This window comes from Dromaius novaehollandiae, unplaced genomic scaffold, assembly GCF_036370855.1.
Source record: "Dromaius novaehollandiae isolate bDroNov1 unplaced genomic scaffold, bDroNov1.hap1 HAP1_SCAFFOLD_31, whole genome shotgun sequence".
Classification (NCBI taxonomy): domain Eukaryota; kingdom Metazoa; phylum Chordata; class Aves; order Casuariiformes; family Dromaiidae; genus Dromaius; species Dromaius novaehollandiae.
Window position 1 is genome coordinate 2,501,490 of NW_026991289.1, and position 19,110 is coordinate 2,520,599.

The 19,110-nt window shown below is 56.8% G+C and overlaps 1 pseudogene; it reads right to left on the bottom strand.

Annotated features, from left to right (window-relative positions):
• Nucleotides 1–14,874: 14,874 nt before the first annotated feature.
• On the bottom strand, nucleotides 14,875–16,626 carry LOC135325581 (class I histocompatibility antigen, F10 alpha chain-like; annotated as a pseudogene).
• Between the last annotated feature and the right edge of the window lie 2,484 nt (nucleotides 16,627–19,110).

Here is a 19,110-nt window from a genome sequence, read left to right on the forward strand (position 1 = left end):
GTATAACAAAATATTTGTTTGCTTTAAAACTTTTTCTTAATTTCTTTCTTGCTTCATTTTCAAAGTTATTTTCTAAACATTTCTGCTATAATCAAGCCTGCACCATTAAACAAGACATTTTTGTGTCTCATACAGATCCCAGTACTCAGGAAACCACCCCCTGTCCACGGCTGTCCGTGCCACTCCTCACTCTTTGCACAGAGCACGTCGAACTCTGAGGTGTGGGGCTCTCTCAACTGATGAGGAAAGCAGGGTGCCCAGCTTCAAGGAAATGCTCCATTTTTGGATGGCTAAATTTTGCACAAATCTCAACATACCTGTGTTATAGTGACATCTTACAGGTGTCCCAATGAATCTAGCCACACACCTTTTTCATTCCCTGCACAGTCAATGAAGTGCAACTCCATATTAGGGGACAACAGGGAGGAGGCTGATCTCACCCCATGCCAGACCCAGTTGTCTGGAGTTCCTTTTCTAGTCAATGGAGGGAAATAGGTTTTCTCAACAGAGTTGTTCTGAGATAATTTTCCTAATGACAAGCTAATGTCCCATACGAGCCACGTCCAAAATTTCCAGCACCACGTGGGAACACAACTATCTCAGGGCATCTCAGGCAGCAACAGAATCAAGCCCCAAAAGGAGATTCTAGCCATAAGCTGAAATCTTCTCAAGAAATAACTCAATGTGATAATTAACAAAAAAAAATCCTCTTTCCAAAAACTTCACACATTTTTACCATTTCTCTATTTTTTTTCTTTCTTATTAATTGGCAGCATCATGTTCATGCAGTACAGTTACCATGGCTGTGAAGCATGGCAGGTACCAGGGTCCCAGATAAAGCTCTCCGGATGATGTGCATTAAGGGCACGTTTGCTCTTTTCTGGTGTATCATCTCTACCTTAAGCACCACGGACCGAGACACCTTGCTGAGGACTTTGAAAAACAAAGAGCCTGCTTTGGTGCCTCAAGGAGGAAGGCTGTGTCCTCTTGCCATATGGTCCTACATCCTGCTTCTACAAAAAGAGCAACCCGCAGTAGAAACCAGTTTTGAAGCTCACCAAAGCAGCTCAGCTTGTGGCCACACTTTGTTCTGTTTCATTCCCACATGACTTTGATCTTGTCTTTGAAAAATGCCAACCCCCAAACCAACCCCCCAAACCCCAGCTATCCACATGGGTCTGCCCAGTGCAGAGATCTGACAGTGGAGGGGTGCAGAAGTGACCTCTCCAGGGCCCCCTTTTAGATATTTCACAGCCTTTGGCACCATCTGGAGATGTTCCTGAAGGATTTATCAGCAAGTTTTTGGAAAATACCTGAGGTGAAGGACGGGGAGGGGAAGGGAAATCTGTCTGCTCTCTCCCTGGCTGTGCCATCTCCATGGCAGTGACCTACTGAGCCCCCAGATGTCACAAGCTGAGGTCACAGTGGGATGTGCTGCATCACAGGGAGGTCTCCCTGGTGCCGCACCAGTGCCCTCACTTCCCTGGGAGGCCCAGGAGCTGCTGAGCGCTGCTCATGTGCTCCCCACCACTGCCCTTTGGAGTTGCTCCATGGCAAGGATTGGGGACAGGAGGTAGCAGACCACCTCTGAGTGAGGCCCCTCTGAAAAAGGCAGAGGAGCAGGATGGAGAGGAGTTTTGGGTGATGAGATGCGAAGAGCATCCTTTTTTCCCTGGATGGACAGAAGAGCTGAGGGCAAGGGGGGAAGTGAGATGGAGGACTGCTGGACCAACACCATCAGTCCGCACTGCAGTTCACTGTTCCCAACACTCCTGCAGCTCTCCAAGGGTAAGGGCTTTGGGAGCTCCTTCCTGAGGTGTTGCATTGATACAGTTAACTGAAAAAACGGCTGTGGATCCTGGACTGTGAAGGTGGGGGGCTGCCACAAGAGCCCTGCTTGAGGGTTCCATCTGGCTCAGGAGACAATGTGGCAGCCAGGACTCCTGGGTCCTGGGGATGGTGCTACCCTGAGCCCCAAGGCTCCTGTGGGGCCGGCTCCATCCCCTTGTGGAGGGTGGGGGACAATCCATGGCCAGGTTTCCCTGGGAGTGGGTCCCCCTTTGGGATCTGGCTCTGGCAGGAAAGGGGTCCTGTGTCCTGGAGGCTGCAGTGTCCTGTAGCTCCCATGGGGCTCTTAAGAGCCTGCTGGAAATGCCTGTGTTGGAAATGGATCCTTCACCTTGTAATAACCCCAAGGTGTCTACTTGTTTGGGAGAACCTCTCTTCCCTCCCCCTGGATACTTTTATGCTTCCAACTTGGCAGAGCATGTTTTGGAAACATGGAAGCCTGGAAACAGGTGGGGGTGCCATCGCCACCCCACAAGGCCTGCTTGCACCCAACAAAGAGGCTGCTTTGGTGCCTCAAGGAGAAAGGCTGCGTCCTGTCCCATACTGCCCTACATCCTGCTTCTACAAAAAGAGCAACCCACAGCTGAAATCAGTTTGGAGGATCACCAAAGCATCTCAGCTTGTGGCCAGGCTTCGTGCTGTTTCATCCCACATGACTTTGATCCTGTCTTTGAAAAAACATGAATCCCCAAGCCAACCCCCAAACCCCAGCTTCCCACACAAATCTGCCCAGTGCAGAGACCTGTCAGCGCAGGGGTGCAGAAGTGACCTCTCCAGTGCCCCATTTTAGCTATTTCACAGCCTTTGTCGCCATCTGGAGATGTTCTTGAAGGATTTATGAGCAACTTTTGGAAACTAACTGGGCTGAGGGCAGGTGACTGCTTTCCAGGATGTGAGGGGAAGTTATCTCTGCTCTCTCCCTGGCTCTGCCATCTCCATGGCAGTGACCTACTGAGCCCCCAGATGACACGAGCTGAGGTCACAATGGGAAGCGCTGCATCACAGGGAGGTCTCCCCAGTGCCACGGCAGAACTCTCACTTGCCTGCAAGACGTGGGCACTGCTGGGCACTGCTCACACGCTCCCCACTGCTGCCCTTTGGAGTTGTCCCATGGCAAAGTATGGGGACGGGAGGCAGTGGGGCTGCGTTGGGGCCCCTCGCTGAAAGGCAGAGGAGCAGGGATATGCTGGAGAAGAGTTTTGCAGGATGAGACAGGAAGAGTGTCCTTTTTCCTTGGAAGGACAGGTGAGCCGAGGACACGGGTCAAGGGAAATGGAGGGATATGCTGGACCAAGACCATCAGCATGGACCGCAGTTCCTTGTTCTTGACACTCCTGCAGCTCTCCGCCAAGGGTAAGGGCTTGGGGAGCTCCTTCCCAAGGTGTTGCACAGAGACTGTAAACCGCAAAAACTGCTGTGGTTCCCGGGCTGTGGGGGTGGCTGGACAGGGCTGGGGGCTGTCACAAGAGCCCTGCCTGAGGGTCCCACCTGGCTCAGGGGACAATGTGGCAGCCAGGGCTCCTGGGTCCTGGGCCTCAGGCTGGCCTGAGACCCAAGCCTAGCCCATCATAGCAGGGGGCAATCCAGCTCCAGGTTTCCATGGGAGGGGGCCGCCCTTTGGGATCTGGCTCTGGCAGGAAAGGGGTCCTGTGTCCTGGAGGCTGGGGTGTCCTGCAGCTCCCATGGGGCTCTCAAGAGCCTGCTGGAAAGGCCCATGTTGGAAATGGATCCTACACCTTGTAATTACTCTAAGGCATCTTCTTGTTTGGAAGAACCTCTGTTCCTTCCCTGTGGATCCATTTATGCTTCCAACTTGGCAGAGCATGTTTTGGGCTCAGAGATGTTGTCCTCCGATGGCCACAGCCCCTGTCCTCCTGCAAATGGGGGTCAGACCTCTGCACCCAAAAGACAGCCTGTTTGGGGGAGCAGCTTGGGAACTGGTGGGGGTGCCATTGCCACCCCACAAGTCCCTGCTGACCCCAAGCCTGTTTCTCTGAGCCGTGGGGGGCAGTGCTGGGGGCAGCCCAGCAGGGCCATCTCCCCCGCCCCCTCCCGGCCCCACACCTCTGCTGCCCAGCACCGGCAGGCCCAGAGCTGCTCTGGCCCTGGCTGCCCTGGGGCCCTGGGGCTCCTCAGCCCTGTGGAGCGACGTGCTGCAGCCCAGCCCGGCCCCGCAGAGAGCAGCCCCTGCCTGGCTGCGGCCCAGCCCTGCCGGTCACAGCGTGAGGGCTGCCGAGCCCCAGGGCTGCCACCCACAACATGGCGCCCCACTGCGGCGCGGGGGGCGTGTGTCCTGCCAGGTCACATAGAGCCTCAGTGTTGCCATGGCATCACCCCCAGTGCTGCCCTCCCATTGGCCAGCAAGGGGAGGAGGGCAGGCTGGCCTTGACTGATGGCTCCGTCAGCCAATGGGAGTGCAGCAGGCTGTTGGTGGCCTCGCCAGGGTCCTGCCCCAGCCTCGCTTCTGTCCTGAACAGGGCGTTTCCCAGGGCTCGCAGAGAGGCTGTCCCTGCGGGTCCCACCGGGCCCCAGCCGCTGCGGCTGCTCCGGGCCTCTTGCTGGGCCGCAGCCCTGCGGCCCTGGCAGCAGCCGGGAGGGTGTTTGCAGAGCAGCTCTGTGCTGGGAGCTGCTGGGCTCCTGCAGGGCCTTGGCAGCTGCTGGGCGGCCAGTGCTGCCCTGGCCGGTGCCATTAGCCCTGCTCCCAGGCCGGGCTGCAGAGCTGCTGAATCCCGGCTCTGCTGGTTTCACTGACTGAGATGCCCTGGCCGCAGTCCTTCCCCGTGTCTCAGAGTGTCAGGGCCCCAAGCAGGAGAGTGCTTGTTGTCCTGGGGGTGTGGAGGATTTGCTGGGTGTGTTCAGCACTGGGGCAGGAACCAGACTTGGGAGTTGTGGGAAGGCTTCTCCCTCTGCCTGGGCCATGAGGCCCTGCTGTCTCCAGCTCCATGGTCGCTGCTCCCATGCAATCCTCCTGTTAGGAGATGTTGCCCAGAATTACTTGCAGGCCTTTCTGCAATTGCTGAGTTTCCCGGGCCAGGTGTAGGTGCTACCTAGGCAGAAGGTGATGTTGTCTGGGGGCAGTAACTGGTGTGTAATGGATGTTTTGCTGCACTGTGATTGTTGTGAGGCTCCGGGGTGAATCAGGGCTGTTGCTCAGGAGCTGGCTGAGCCTTGGGGGAGGCAGGGGCAGCTGCAGGTGGCAATAGCTGTGTGGCCGGGCTGTGGGCAGGGAGGTCACGGCTGTCTGCGAGAGCTGAGCCAGGAGATAACCAGTGTCAAATCACCTCTTGGTCGGTAGCTGCCAGGCCAGCAGGAGGCACGTGGCTCAGCTGTTGATGATGAGGTCACTTCTGCCTGAGTACCTGGTAGGCCAGCTCAGGAGCAAGGCTTGGATGTTGATTGTGAGGTAATCACTTCTGAGTGATGAACTGATTGGACAGCAGCAGAGCTGTGGCTGGAAAGGTGCTTGTGAGGTCACTTCTGGCTGAGCAGTTGATGGGGTGGCAGCAGGTCCATGCCTGGGACATGGGCTTTGGAGCTCGCTTCTGCCAGAGCAGCTGATAGGACAGCATTTGTGTCATGGCTGGGGAAGTTGTCATGAGAGTATTTCTGTCCCAGAGGTTTATAAACCAGCTACAGACACATGGCTGTGAAGTTGAGTGTGAGGTCATCTCCTTCTGAGTCCCTGATAGCCCAGCAGCAGGCAGATGACCGTTGATTGGGAGGTCTCTTTTGTCAGAGTACCTCGTAGGCCAGCATTAGCAAATGGCTGGGGAAGTTACCTTGAGGTGCCTTCTGACTTGGAAGCCCATAGGCCAGCAGCAGGCACATGCTGGGGGTACGCGCTTGTGAGGTCACTTCCATCTGAGCAGCTGATAGGCCAGGAGAAGGCACATGGCTTGGTTGTCATTGGTGAGGTCACTTCTGGGTTTGCTGTGTGTGCCCAGAGGAGGGATTGATGCCGGCAGAGCTCTACAGCAGACTAGAAATGCAACTAATAAATGAAGCAGAAGTAGATGATAATGCCCACACTATCATCTGACACAAATGTTATTCCACTCCGTCATCATGAGTTAGTAGTGCTACATTTAAAATGAGGACGATGTTCTCTGGTAAACGTAGATATGGAGTTTAACTTTGTACTTCTTGCTAACTGGAGGCTTACAACCTGCTTCCAGTGTCCAGGGAGTTCAGCTCAATTTTTTAGGCCGCTAAATGAATCTAGCACTGGTGTGAGCACTGAAGTTGGTAATCTCTGATTTCCAGTGTCCGTGTGCTGTAGAAATTCTGCCACATCAAAACACCAGGGGTTGTGAAATTTCCCTTAAGGTCTGAACGGCATCTCTGTGCTTTGTTTCTTCAATGGGGAAGCTGAGGAGGACCGAGGCTGTGAGTGGCTGTTCAGAGGAAGTGCCTGTTGCAAGGCCTTGGAGGACTAGAAGGGAATGGAAGGGCTGGAAAGTTGGCCTTTGTGTCTTCTGGGCCCTTTGAGGGTGGCCTGGCTGCTGCCATGTGTGGTGCTATGTCCTGCGTGTCTGTGATGCAGTGGCATGTGTTGGCTGGCCACCCTCTGTGAGGTGAGGGGCAGGGGGTATGGGGTGTCATACTGGCCAGGTCCCCTGCGGTGGGGACGAGTGGTGACCTCAGTGTTTTGCTGCTTGGCACGGGAAGATGTTCCTGGAGAGAGCAGTGCTGTGCGTGGGGAGTGCTGCCAGGCTGGGGAGCTGGCGAGTGGGGTGAAGTGAGGAGGTGAGTTGGCTTGCAGGGCCCAGGCTGCCCTGGTGGTGAGAGCCAGGGATGCTGGCAGCCTGCTGCCTTCTGTGTGCTGAGGTTCAGGCCTTGAGTTTCCTCTGCTCTTGCCAGGATCTCCAGCCAGATATTCCACATAGACTGTGAAATACATATAGATCTGGAGCTTGGAGTATTTGGAGTGGTCACCTTTCCAAAAGGCTTTCTTTTTGGAGATTCTTGAAGTTAACACTTCTGGGATCTGTCCAACCACAAGTGTTTTTAGGCTAGAGGCACAGTAGTTGCCTCTCTCTCCTATTAGCAAAGGCTACAGGGGCATACTGCCCATATACCTAATTGGTGCAGACACTCTTTTCTTCTCATGTGGCAGGACCCTAGAAACTCTTTGCTAATAATGCAGTAGTATCCCCCAATTAGCCATTACTTCACGATCCGATTAATCCCCCTTCAATCCAGTGAAATATAGCTGGGAGAGAGGGTCTTGAGCTCTTCCTGCAGAAGGCCTCGCTGGTTCAGGGCTCTCTGCTGCTCGCTGCACCCTGCGCACTGCCCTGGGCTCTGACACCAGACATTCAGGGGCTGGCATATAGCAGGAGGCCTCAGAGGGAGCAGGAGGCTGTTGAGAGCAGTTTAGATCATGTGGGACTTTTTTCACCCACACAGTTCACAAGGAAATGGTCTTGCCACAGTGGAGCACTCAGAGGCACCCTTTCAAGTGGCAGTGCCACAATCCTGCGCAAAATAAGGAAATCTTCCACTGACAAAGTATTTCTTCAGAAAATAATTGGCCTTTAAAAACACTTCTCCCAGATGCGCAGTGGCTACAGTGAGTCGCGATGCTCAAGCACTTGCCTGCAAGTCAGCAGGAAATACTTCATGGGTCATAGCTGAGAATCAGCTTGCAAAGCTGAAGCTGTTTTGTGCAGATAACTTGCAATCCCCCTCAGAATTAAGTTCCTCACCTTTCCACGTGCTCCTCTCTGCTCTAAGGGAGTCATTTCTGACCTGGCAGTTCAGGTGTCCAACTCAGCTGGGCACGTTTTGCAATGTGTCACTGAGCTGGTTGAGGCCTGCAGGTTCTGAAGCTCCTGCCTGATCAGCTTGGGCACAGCCTGAGTCTTAGCTCACTTGTGGAGAGGAGATTCCTGGAGAGTGCTGAGAACAATTTCTTGGCACAGGCAATCAGTGAGCAAACAACAGCTGGACTCTGTCAGTCACAAGCAAAGCAGAAGCAGATGGAGACGTAAAGGTTGAGGGCAGCCCTGGCTGCAATGATCATGAGATGGTGGAGAAGTAAGACAAGAAGCAGAATCACAACCCAGGACTGAAGGAGAGCCGACTTCAGCTTGAATCCTGCTTGGCAGGATCCCCCAGGAGACTTCCCTGGAGGGCAAAGGGGCCATGAGGGCTCTGTAAAGACAGACTAGGCAGAGGAAGAGAGGACAGAGAGGCAGAAGAAGAGAGTGGAAAAATGCCAATTTGAATGCAGTAGTTCTCAGAACAAAGTTTCTCCATTCAGTGTTGCCAGGAAATGTATCATGAAGAATAAAATATACATATATATAAGCATGTAAACTCACATAGAGTAATTACTGTAGTGCTCAAATATGGCCAGAAGAAAGAAATAAATTATCAAAAATGGAAAAAAAAGTTTTGCTACACTTTTCAACTTTTTAAACTTCTTTGTGTTCTTATTGCCCTTTTTTGTTCGCTTCTTTTTTGATACACTGGTCTTTTGGGGAGATTCTTTTTCTTTTTTTTTTTTTTTTTTTTTTTGAAAGGAAAAGTGATTTTCAGGGCTGGGGGTGGGATGCAGTCCCAGGGTCCTGGACATATGGTGCCATTGCAGGTGCCCTGGTCCCCTCTGCCCAGTCTCCATCTGCAGCTCCGAGGGGCTCCAGTCTCCCGCAGGTCCCCTGTGAGAGCTGCCAGGCCCAGGCAGGACCCTCAGAGACATGAGGGACACTCTCCCATGATGAGATACTGGAAATTTTGAGGAAGGGTATGAATCTCAGGAGAAGAAATGTGGATCTGCCTGCTAACTCACGTTACCACTGCTCTATATTATGCCGTGGGTATAATCTCAGTAACCTTGTTAAAGAATATTGAGCTGAAACTGTCTAGAGGTAGCTGCGTAGCACAACTTATATAAAACTTCCTTAGCATGAGTAGCTATATTTGTTGAAGCCCTAGGCCGCACTTAGATAAAATAATGAACTTTCTTACTGAACTAGGTAAAAAGGGCCTGAGAGCTGGTTCAAACTGGAATGATAAGGGAGTTGCAAGCAGTTTGCATTCCTGTCAAAAGGGAGGATGTCAAGGCTTTGAAGTGAGGCCTGCTTGGGCGCTGGGACCCTGGGGAGCAGGGCCTCCTCTCACCGCTGAACCAGTGTTGATTGGGGGGGGAGTCTGGACTATCTCAGGGTCTGGATTATATTCCCTTTGTCTGGACCTTGGGAGATAACACCTACTATCCTTGCTGGGGCAGTGCTAATTGCTGGAACAACACCTCTCTGTCAGGGACTTGAGAGATAAGGGCAAGACCCGAAGAAAGAAGACACATCTGTCAGCAGAAACCGCAACAGTAAACAGCCTACCTAGGGACAGTGATGAGACCCAATAAGGAGCAGGAGACCCCAGACCTAAATATTACTATTGGTCCAAACTACCGCATGAAGGGTGGAGAGCTCAGATTGGAAAGTATAATTGCCCAGGGATTTCTTTGCTCGGGGTCCCTCTTCGGAGGCCCCCGCTCGAGCTGTAATTACTGCATTCACGTCATTAAAATTTAATTATTTAATTTGCTTTGATTTGGCTCTGAACTTTTCTGTTGGAACCTAGGGTCGGGCCCTGTTATGGTGGCCAACAAGCCTAATTTCCATAACAACCTTTCACATATTTCCACATGTCCTGATTAAACTGATCATTTATAAAGGCATCTTTGCATCAGACAATCTGCACATATGCACTTTCCATAGTTTCCCAAGTTTCCTCCTCCCCTTGCTCTTTATCATTCAGATAGCTCTCAACTCTCCAGTTGCTGCTCTGAGCTTCTGGGATTCTGAAGCTTGCCTCGTCTTTCAGCAGGCTCATTGTCTCTTAAACTCCTTCACTGTGTGTCTATCCAGCCTTTCCTATCTATTTGTCAAGAACATTTCCTTGTAGACTCTAGACCTCACTACAGGCAACGTGGAGTTGACATAGAGTTGAGGACTGTATTTTATTTCTTATGAAACTGGATGATGTTTATTTTCGTTTGATTGCAATTAAGACAAACCCTTCTGTGCCTGTTTGCAGCTAGTTCTCGAAGGAAAGCAGGTGGGAATTGATGCACATGAACTGTAGCATTCAGCTACAGCCTTGAGTGGAAAAAGGTTAGATTTTAACAAGAGTGCTCTAAGTCCCCAGTGGCTGATGAGGGAACTGGCAGGGCTGGGGAGCTGGGGAGGAAGGTTGTCCATACATGTCTCCTATCAAAAATACTGCTTTTCCTACATGTCCAGACTTTGTGGGTCAGTGTGAATTGGAGAATGTGGGTATCGCTTATTCTGAAAACTGAGGGATAAAGAAAGCTTCAGAAGCAGACATCTTTCTTTTTCAGGTGTTCATTGAAATCTGCCTAATTTCAATACTCTCCTGAAAGTTTCGCAATTAGCCACACAAGAATTGACAAAATGAGGAAAATTATGGAAAGATGCATGGCTCCTTAGGTGTTTTTGCTTTTTAATGACCCCTCAGCTGTATTTGGTGCTCAGCCTGCAAACCTCAGATGCTGAGAGGAGACTGAACAAACCTCTCCAGAAGTTAAATACAGAAGAAAATTCCAAGTTTCTTGGAGCGTTAACAGGTCTCACTGAGGGCCATTACCAACAAAGCCTTCCCAGGGACTGATTAGAGCAGAAAGTTGGAGGCCCTGATTGCAGGTAGGCAAAGGCAATGTGCAGGTGGCTCAGGTGCCGAGCCAACCTTGATGTGTGTTACCAAGCAGAGCAGCCAGGCACTGACAGCCAGCCCCTGGGTAGGGTGATCCTGGGCAGTGTGAGGGTGGGGGTGTGCAGGGCTGAGTGCAGGACCATGATACGGCACCTCCTGTGCTTGCAAGGGACAAGGAGGCAGCAAGGCCACAGTGCTTTAAGGAATGACATCTTGTGGGCCTCAGTGGCAGAGGCACCCAGCCATCACCAAGAGGACAAAGACCTAGTTCTGTTAGAAGCTTTCAACCCTGGCAGTGCCTTTGGCCATCTTCACCTCAGGCTGTCCTATGCTTTCCCATGTCTGCGCCTGTTTCCTTGCAGACTGTACACACCCAACCTGCTTCCCCACCTTGTTCTCACCCCGGGATCTCCTGACCTCTCCTGATGTCTTCCTGTCCTCACTTGCTTTTCCTTGAAACACAAAGCCAGGGGCTGATCACAGACTCCCTCTGGGTGACCTGTTGCACCAAAGCGCTACCCTACGAGTGACATTTTCTTTTCCTATAGTCACATCTAAACCCCACAAGCTACTCTTTGTGGCTCTTTCCCCTTTTCATACTGTTTCCCACTACCAAGAAAAGCTCCATCATCTCTGAAACCACCCTGCAAGCAGTCACAGGCTCCTACTCTACTGCCCTTTGCCTCCACGTCAGCAGGCTAAAGAAGCCCAGGTCCCTCAACTTCTACTCATGGACTGGGTCATTCCTGCCTAGGCACAGGACTTGACACTTCTCTTGTAAATCTTTGTAGGATATCTGTTGTCCGAATCACCCGAGTTTCTCAAGATCCTTCTGGACAAAAGCTCCTCTGTGTCAAAACAAAAAAAAAACCCCCCACACACCAAAATAAAAAACAAGAAATCCCCAGCACCAAAGAGTTAAGGGTAATTAGGAGTGGGCTGATTGTAGGGGAAGGGATTAGGACGGTGAAAGAGACACACTTAGAAGGGGGAAAAGAAAAAAACAAGGAAATTAAAAGCGAAGCAAAGGATTGGTCATGGCTGTCTTGGGGATTCCTGCCAAGAAGCCCTGCATCTGAACAATTCTGCCTGGAGGAGCACAAGAAAGCTGGCCTACTTCCACCGTCACATGGAACCTGCCTCCTTTCCCTGACATCAACAAGAGAAGATCGAGAGTGGGATGAATCACGGACTCCTTCAGGGTGGAAGGGACCTCAGGAGGTCTCTAGCCCAGTCTCCTTGCTCACAGCAGGGTCAGCTCTGGGGTCACACCAGGTTGCTCTGGCCTTCATCCAGTCTGGTCTTGGAAACCTCCAGGGGAGGAGACCACACCGCCTCTCTGGGCAACCATTTCCAATGTTTGACCATCCTTGCAGTGGAAACCTTTTCCTTATGTCCTGCACGAATGTCTCTTCTCTCAACTTATGCCCATTGTCTCTTGTCCTCCCCCCATGCACCCTGGTGAAGAGCCTGGCACCATCTTCTTGACGACTTCCTTGTAGCCATTGGAAGGCTGCCCTGGGATCCCTCCAAAGCCATCTCTTCTGCAAGTAATCAGTAATGAGACCTGCGGAGAAAGCAAGAAGAGATCCCATGGATCCCCAGAAATTGCCCCTTGGCTGGAAGGGCTGTCTCAAATCCTGATGCCCTGCAAGCCATGAGGGCTATCAGGAAAAGACCCTCCGTCCCCCAGGTGCTGCTGGTTGTGGAAGAACACCCTTGCCAGAGTGGGGGCAAAATCCACCTGTATTTGGAGATGTTTACTGGTGGGCGTCCTTGCCTGTATTCCCCCTCCTTTGATTCATTTCTACTTTCTTCCTCCCATTCTCCCACAGAAATTTATTTGACTCTGGGGTGTGTGTCATGAGCCCATGTCATGAATAATCCAAGGAGGTCGTATCCAGCCCCATGGCTCAGGGACTGGGATTCTTGGCACCTCAGGAGGGACACTGCCACTTGTGTTAAAGAAGAGCAAACTGAAACTGTCTAGAGGTAGCCGCTTAGCACAACTTCTCTAAAACTTGCTTAGCATGAGGAGCTACATTTGCTGAAGCCTTAGGCCGCACTTAGAGAAAATAATGAACTTTTACTTAGTCCAGTAAGAAAAGGGCCTCAGAGCTGGTTCCAGCTGGGAAGATAAGGGAGTTACAAGCAGTCTGCATTCCTGCGTCTCACACTCCGAAAGGGAGGGTGTCAAGGCTTTGAAATAAGACCAGTGCAGGGCATTAGGACCTTGAGGGGCAAAGCCTTAGCTCACTGCTGGGGCAGTGTTCACTGTTATGATTTAGAATCACCTCCTCCTCCTTAGGACCTTGAGAGACAACAGTAAGACCCAGCAAGAAACGAAGGTACAACCGTCGGCAGAAACCACAACAGTAAAGATAAGGAAGGAAAAGAGCCTGCCTAGGAACAATGATGAGATCCAATGAGGAGCAGGAGACCCCAGACCTAAATATTACTATTGGTCTAACTACCGCGTGAGGGGTGGGAAATTTAAGTTGAAAAACTATAATTGCCCAGGATTTTTTTTTGTTGGGTCCCTCTTTGGAGGCACCCAGCTCGAGCTGTAATTACTGCACACGTGTAACTAAAATTTAATTATTTAATTTGCTTTGATTTGGCTCTGAATTTTACTTGCGGGAACCTAGGGTCGGGCCCTGTTATGGGGGCCGACAAGCCTAATTTCCATAACAGTACAGTCAGAAAACAGCACTGTTGTTGTAACAGACACACCTAAAAACAACGTTCCTGTGCTATGAGACACACCAAAAAAACAGCATTCTTGTTCAGAGGCCCACCACAGAAACAGCATTCTTGTTCGAAGAGAGCCACCAGGACAAGTGCTGAAAAAATCCAGCAAATTCTCTATTTCCCAGGCAACTGGCAGATGGAAACCCTGCCTCGCACACTGATAAAACTGGTTTTACCCCAGCTCAGAGCTGGGACCACGGCAGGAGCAGGCTCCGAGCGCTCCTCTTCTCTGGGGGCTTCCTGCCACCTTCACAGCTTTTTGCAGCACGTCGGAGCCAGGGAGCAGATCCAAGGCACAGTGAGACAAAAGCCTGAGCCCCCCGACCTGCCCCCGGGTGCCCACCTGCACCCCGCAGTGCCCGAGCACCCAAACGGGGCGGGTTTAGCCTCGAGCGGGGCGTCGGGTGCTGCTGCTCCCAGGCTGTGGGAGCCGAGGGGACGTGGCGGCGTCCCGGAAGCTGCAGCGAGGAGATGGCAGGTGCTCGGGCGGGCTGGTCCCCGCTGCCCACGCTGCCGGGTCCAGCCGCGGCTCCTCGCTTACCAGGATGGAGCGCTTAAATGGCGGCATTGCTTCCTGCAAAGACAAGAGAGGAAAAAATCAATAAAGGCAGAGGTGTGGGGGACGGGGGGTACCCCCGCACCCCCGTGCGCGCCCTGTCCTGCAGGTCCCAGCCCCACATCGCCGTCCCCCATGGGAGCTGCGCTGCGGGGCTAAATCCCCCCTCCCGGAGCCAGGGGAGCAGGCAGAAGCCCCCGAGGACCCAGCCGCAGCACCCGGCCAGCCAGCAGCCCCATGGCGGGTGCCAGCCTGGCATCGCGCTGGGCCGGGGCCCCCCGCCCCACTCCCAGCACCAGCTCTGACCCATTCCGGAGCTGCTGGATGCCCCGTCATGGCCTGTGAGAGAGGAGCGGCAGTGAGCCCCGGCCCCGTGCCAGTGGCACTGCGGGCCCCGCACCAGCCACGGGCAAAGCCGGGCCAGGGCAGAGCCCGCTGGGCCGGGACCCAGCCCTGGAGCCGCCTCACAGGTGCCACGAGCAGAGGGCAGCGCCCGGGCGCCTCAGCCTCCAGCGGCGGGACGCCAACCCTTTCCCTGCCCTGCAGCTGGGGAAAAGCTGCGGGGCGCGGAAGAGAGGAGACGAGGGCAGGCAGGGGACGAGATGCACCAGCCCCGCGGCCACCAGAAACCAGAGAGCAAATGCCGCCCCGCTGCCGGGCGCGGCCCGGGACAGAGCGGCCCCGGCACTCACCTTTGGCAATCGCGTACCCCTGCTCCTTCCTCCCTGCGGGAAGAAAGAGGCATCAGGCCACGCGGCCCCTCACGGCCCGGCTCTGCTCCGGCCCCAGGGCACCAGCTCGAGCCCCTTCTCCTCCCGGCCTCCCTCCCCCCGCCTCCCCAGCCCTGGCGCTTTACCCCATCTGCTCTTCTAGACCACAAAGCTGGCGATCGCTGCGATGACAATCACCACAGCGACGACCGCCCCAAGGACAACGGGCAGCAGGGAGCTCGGCGGCTCTGGAAGAGAGCGGGGCCAGGAGCAGGGGCCGGGAGCTGCCCCCAGCGGGCACTCCACGAGCTCTGGCCGCCCGCACTCACCTCAGGAGAAGAGGCCGGGCTCCGTCAGGCTGGCGTGCTCCACGCGGCACTGGTACTCGTGCTTCTCTGTGGGGAGGGCCTCAGTGCTGGCCCAAACAGGGAGGTGCCATCATTGTTGGGCGTGACGCTGTCCCGCTTGGTCTCCTGGGCTTGGACGCGGCCCTTTTTCAGCCAGCTGATGCTGATGGGCCGCGGGTAGAAGCCGTGAGCCCGGCACGACAGGGTCACGAAGCCGTGGCTCTCCTTGGCCGACACTCTCACCGCGGGGCGCTCTGGGGAGACGGCGTGAGGGAGGGAGGTCAGGCAGCTCGCGCCCAGGCCCGGATGCACACGCCGCACCGTGCCGCCAGCAGCGCCCTCGGGCGCCTGGGCCCAGCGCCGAGCCCGGGGCCCGTCCCCGTGTCCGGGGGGTCCCGCCTCGCCCTCACCTCTCCTCTCCTCTCCAGCGCGGCCCTCCGTACTCCACGTATCTCCGCAGCCCCTCGATGCAGCTGTTCTCCAGGTAGTGCTTCCAGCGCTCAGGCTCATTCTCAGCCTCCCACTTCCTCTTCGTGATTAGCGCAGCAGCATCCGCCGTGACGAATGTCAGCGTGTCCTTGTCAAAGGCGATGAAGTCCTTCCCGTCGTAGCCAAGCTGCATAAACCCCCGGGTCCCGCCATCCTCCAGGAGGTCACAGCCGTACGTGCGCTGCACTGTGTGATACCCTGAGACACAAGCAGGGAGACGGGGGCTCAGGGGCAGCAGAGGGGCTCGGACCCGGCACCCAGTGCAGGGCCGGGGGCACCCCAGCCCCGCAGCCCCCAGCGCTGATGGCGAGCGGCTGCCGCCGGGAGCCCCGGCCTGGCCCCTGGAGCCCCAGCCCGTGCTCACCCCCACTCTGGTTGTAGCGCTTCTGCAGCATGTCCAGGTACACACGGAAAGTCTCCTGACAGTCCTGATTGATCCGGGTCTCCTCGTCCCAGTGGTCCTGACCCTCCTGCTCCATCCAGGCCGCGCCCGGCACCGCCCTCTGCGTCTCGCTGTCGTAGCGATCGATGAGCTCTCCGTCCACGTAGCCCACGGAGATGAAGGCGGGCAGCCCAGGGCTGGGCTTTGTCACGGCGGTGTTGAAGTAGCGCAGGGAGTGGGGGCCTGCGGGGACATGGGGTGCGGTGAGGGGCTGGGGTGGGCACATTGGGGGGCATCTGGGGAATCAAGATGTCCCGGGGAGACAAGTCAGCGGGGGTCGGGGGGGCAGCACGTCCCGGGGGGTAGGTCAGGGGGGTCGGGGGGTGCTGCATGTCTCGGAGGGGCAGGTCAGGGGGGCAGCACGTCCCGGGGGGCAGATCGCGGGGGTCGGGGGGGCAGCACGACCCGGGGGGCAGGTCGGGTGGGGGGGCAGCACCTCCCTGGGGGCAGGTTGAGGGGGTGTCAAGGGGGACAGCACGTCCCGGGGGAAAAGGTCGGGGAGGTCCAGGGAGGGGGCAGCCCATCGCGGGCGAGCAGGTCGGGGGGGCTTCGGGGGTGGCAGCACCTCCCGGGGGGCAGGTCGGGGGGGCAGCACCTCCCGGGGGGGCAGGCTGGGGGGCTCCGGGCGGGCAGCACCTCCCAGGGGCGGTGGCAGGCAGGTCCGTGGGGCCGCTGACGGGGAGCCCGGCGGCGGGGGTGGGGGGCAGAGGGGGGCCGGGGACCCGCCCGCACTCACCACTCGCCGCCGCCCCGCCGCCCCCCAGCAGCACCAGCGCCAGCAGCAGCCCCGGCCCCATCACCCGCCCCGCTACCGCCTCCTCGCTGCCATCGCCGTCGCCCTCACGCAGCGCCGAAGCCCACGGCGGCCACGCCCCCACACCGCCATTGGCTCCGCTGCTGTGCACTGCCATTGGCTGCACTCTGTCCCACCCGCCAATAGCGGCTCGCGTCAACCCAGGCGTCACCAGGCGCTGGGCAGATCCCGGCGCGGCAGGTTGGGAGAAGCGACAGCGAGGGCGCGCGCGGAGGGCGCTGCGCAGGGCCGAGACGCGGCTCCCGCCCCGCCTTGTCGCGCAGCCATTGGCCGCGCCGGCGGCCGCCCGCCAATGGTGCGGCGCGGCAGTGGTGACGCCACCGGGCGCCGGGCAGATCTCCGCGGAGCGCGTGGTGGGTGGGAGCGCGGAGGCGATGTGGGAGGAGGAGGACGATGTGGGGATGGAGATGATGTGGGGACGGGGACACTGGGGGGACGGGGATGATGTGGGGATGGGGATGATGTGGGGATGGGACACTGGGGGGATGGGGATGATGTGGGGATGGGGATAATGTGGAAGTGGGGACGATGTGGGGATGGGATGCCATGGGGATGGAGACGATGTGGGGATGGGATGCCGTGGGGATGGGGACGATGTGGGGATGGAGATGGAGTTGGCTCTGTCACAGGGGCAGGGGGACACTGTGGGGATGGGGATGATGTGGGGTTGGGGACGATGTGTGGACGGGGACACCATTGGGATGGGATGGAGTTGGCTCTGTCACAGGGGCAGGGGGACGTGGTGGGGACAGGGACACCGTGGGGATGGGGATGCCATGGGGCTGGAGATGGAGTTGGCTCTGTCACAGGGGCAGGGGGACGTGGTGGGGATAGGGACACCGTGGGGACGGGGATGCCGTGGGGCTGGAGATGGAGTTGGCTCTGTCGCAGGGGCAGTGGGACGGGGACACCATGGGGATGGGGACATGGTGAGGACGAGGACGGCAGGCGAATGGGGATGCTGTGGGGATGGGGACACCATGGGGACGGGGATGCTGTGGGGATGCTGATGGAGTTGGCTCTGTCACAGGGACGGGGGGACACGGTGGGGACAGGGGTCAGCTCCGGGGATGGAGTTTGGCTCGGCCAAGGGACGGGGACCCGGCGGTGGAGATGGGGACCCGAGGATGCGGGGACGGGGGCAGGGATAGGGACAGGAGACCACAGGGACATGGCGATGGGGACACGGGGCCAGCAGTGGGAGCTCAGGGAGTGGCGCCCATCGAAGGCCGAGTGCTGGTAGGTGGCCCGCGGCCCACTCCCTGCACCCATAGGTCTACTGGAAGATGTGGAAACCTGCCCAAGGTGGCACCCATGGGTGAGGAGCTGCCCGGGGACCCAGACATCCAGCCCCGTTGCACCCCTGGAGCCAGGCATCCAGTCCCATCAGCACCCACACCCATCCATGGACCCAGGTGTCCAACCCCATCAGCACCGTCCGCCACCCATGGACCCAGGTGTCCAGCCCCATTGCACCCGTGTTGTCACCCATGGGCCCAGGTGGCCACCCCATCAGCACCCACCACCACCCATGAACCCAGGCCCCCCACCCCATTGCACCCATGGTCCCAGCCCCCTGCCCCATTGCGCCCACATCCCCAGGCCCATGCCCCATTGCACCCATATCCCAAGCCTCCCCGCCCCATTGCACCCATATGCCCAGCCCTCTGCCCCATTGCACCCATGTCCCCAGGCCCCTGCCCCATTGCACCCACCTCCCCAGCCCCCCGCCCCATTGGACCCATATCCCCAGCCCCCTGCCCCATTGCACCCATATCCCAAGCCTCCCCGCCCCATTGCACCCATATGCCCAGCCCCCTGCCCCATTGCACCCATGTCCCCAGGCCCCTGCCCAATTGCACCCACCTCCCCAGCCCCCCGCCCCATTGCACCCATATCCCCAGCCCTCTGCCCCATTGCACTCACATCCCCAGGCCCCCTGCCCCATTGCACCCACATCCCCAGGCCCCCGCCCTATTGCACCCATATCCCCAGCCCCCTGCCCCACGCAGATGGGGCCACACTGCAGCAAGCCCAGCGCAGGCCCCCAAGCTGCCTGGCAGCTGCAGCACAGCACACAGGAGCAGAGGCCAAGGGTGCTGGCTTTGTGCAGCCGGCGGAATAGAAGGCGTAGGGGGAATCTCACTGCTGCCTGCAAGTGCCTAACGGGAGCGTGCAGAGAGCATGGAGCCAGAGACGTCCTGAGGGGCCTGGGGACAGGTTGAGGGCAACGGCACGGCTTGTGGCAGGGAAAAGTCCCCTGAGAGACTGCAAATGGCCTTGGAAGCCGAATGGTGGTGCAACACTGGAGCAGGGTGCCAGGGCTGTGCGGGAATCCATCGCCAGAGACGGTCAGAGCTCGACCCTGACAGGCCCTGCGAAACCTCCTCCGCTTGCCTCCACTTGCAGCAGGAGGTTGCAGCAGACACCTCCGGAAGACCCTTCCCACCCCAGCTGCTCTCTCACTCTGCGAC